This window comes from Tupaia chinensis, unplaced genomic scaffold (assembly GCF_000334495.1).
Source record: "Tupaia chinensis unplaced genomic scaffold, TupChi_1.0 Scaffold000436_1, whole genome shotgun sequence".
Classification (NCBI taxonomy): Eukaryota; Metazoa; Chordata; class Mammalia; order Scandentia; family Tupaiidae; genus Tupaia; species Tupaia belangeri.
In genome coordinates this window covers 156755-159137 of record NW_006159941.1, presented here as the reverse complement: position 1 = coordinate 159137, position 2383 = coordinate 156755, and the positions used below count along the sequence as shown (strand labels likewise).

At 42.4% G+C, this 2383-nt stretch overlaps 1 pseudogene; it reads right to left on the bottom strand.

The window, feature by feature from the left end:
* Positions 1 to 830: 830 nt before the first annotated feature.
* On the bottom strand, positions 831 to 2129 carry LOC102491757 (hsc70-interacting protein-like; annotated as a pseudogene).
* Positions 2130 to 2383: the final 254 nt, after the last annotated feature.

Here is a 2383-nt window from a genome sequence, read left to right as displayed (position 1 = left end):
AGCAGGCACCAGGCCAAAGCTGGTCTTCCCAGGAAGGAAGAACTGGGCCATGGATTCTGTAGAAATTCTGTTAACTGTAGCATGGAGATAGCTATTTCCCTTAGGAAATTTGTAACAAATATAGATACCAAATTTCAGTGCTTATTAAATTCTCATCAAATTGTAAAGACCCAATTGAATAATTATAAGGAAAAGAAACCTTTTATTTGCACCAGAAACATGCTAACTTTGATGTGTTCTCAGTTGCAAATGAGTTTCTGATTTTTCCAATACTTTTTTTTGTGGAAATAATATGAAACATTTATTTGATCTATTGGACAAAAAGAGAGCTAAGAGTAATTCAGCTCTACTGCAGCATTATACAAATTCCTCTCTTCGCCACAGTGTAAGCCTGAAGGCAGCCTGTACAAGGTCCATGTTACACAACACACAGATGGTTGCCACCCTGCCAGGTACTGCCAGTCCCCAACCAGGGCCTATTGCAATACTGATGGTCCCTATAGTTTCGCTGAAATAAATCTTTTTTTTTTAAATAAAGCATTTAAAAAGATAAATCAAAATGCATCTGTAACCTTATATTCAAATCAAACTTTATCTATTTATGAGTTACATTTGCCTTCTACTAATAAACTTTTATTTAACTCAAACTAAAGTAATAAATCTTCCATATTTAAGTATCTTCCTTGCCCAATAATTCAGGGAAAAGCCCCAAAATGATTAGTAAAGAAAAAAAAATGTAGGAATTAACACACCCTTTTAATTCATTTTAAATATTTTTAAGGTTTAAAAAGTGTTTAAAGTTTGTAATTTCTACTGGGAAAACTTTATCTGAATGAATACCCTAATGGCAAACCACTGTAAAATGCTTCAGCTGCATTTAGGGCAGAGGGGTAGGGATCATCTTCGAAGCACCCCAGCTCTCTTGATGAGAAGGTCAGAGGTACACTGGTTTGTATTATTGCGACATCCATTAGGTGACGTAGGTTGCTTATCCTTCAGAAAGGGCTTTACTTTGTCAGAAGGACATTATGCTTGACCTCCAAACTTGGCTGACAATTTACTGATGAGAGTCATAACCTTTGGGTTGCTCTGATATTTTGACATATTTGCTGGGTTCTGGGCCACATCCTGGAAGGCCACCATAACGTCAGGATCCTGCCTGGCTGTAAGAACCTCTGGATCACTGAGAATTTCATTGAGCTCTTCCCTGCCATTTCAGACATGCCCCCTCCCATTCCAGGCCTTCCTCCTGGAAAATTACCAGGCATTCTCCCAGGAAAGCCACCTGGAAAAGAGCCATGCTGAGCTCCAGATTGTCCTCTGGCTTCTTCCTCCCTCTGGGCTCTCTCATGCTCTTCTCGAGCCTTCTTAACTCTTTCTATTCTTTCTGTGGTCTCTCGCTCTTCATGTTTTTGCTCATACTTTCTCCGATGTTCTGCAATTTTCTGGGCCCTTGGTTGAACTTTGAACATGGCACTAGCATCTTCATCATAATCCAGTTTACAAGCAAGGGCAAGATCATGTGCTGCTTCTTCCCAATGGCCCAGAAATCTGTGAGCTTTTCCTCACCACTTATAAGGTTGAGCTGAAGCAGGGTTTGCTTCAATGGCTCTGTCACAGTCTCGAATGGCAGCATTTGGCTTCTGTGATTTGGTGAAAACACTGGCTCTCTTGGCACACAGAATGGCCAGGCATGGGTTCAGCTTGATGGCCTCTGTACACAAGTCAGTGGCTTTCTGTAGTTCACCATCATGAGGGCTTCAACGGCGGCTACTTTCTTATCATTTGCCTGATCCATCATCTCCTCAGTTATCTCTACATTTTCATCTCCCACTCCTTGAGGGGCATCAGTGTCTGGTTCAATCACACCTTCATTGCCAATTTCTAGTTCACTTTCCTCACTTGATGGTTCCTCTGTCTTTATGTTTTTCTCCATCCTCTTACTACCTGTTTTTTTCTTCCTTGATATGCTCTTCAGATTTAGCTTTCTGAGTAGCTGGTGGTACTTTACCCCCCATGCCCTCCACCCACTCTTTCAGGAAGTACATCTCCTCGGTGTGCAGAACACTCGGATCCTGCTTACACATTTTCACGAAGGCCCAGAGCTCGCTCATTGTGCAGGGGTCCATGGCTGGGGAGCGGCGAGAGGAAGGGAATGCGGCTAAGGAGGCTGGAGCCAGACACCAGGCCCGGGCGCTGGCTCAGTGTGATTGTGTATAATGGGGCAGCAGCCGCGAGGCCTCCAATACATTTTTCATGAAGAACATGCAGTGACCTAAACTGGGCTGATGTTTTTAGGGCATCTGCCAATATTGGCAAAAGGATAAATTAAAAACTAGAAGCTCTATGATCTTAGCGTTTAGTCCTGTAAATGCTTGTGTAT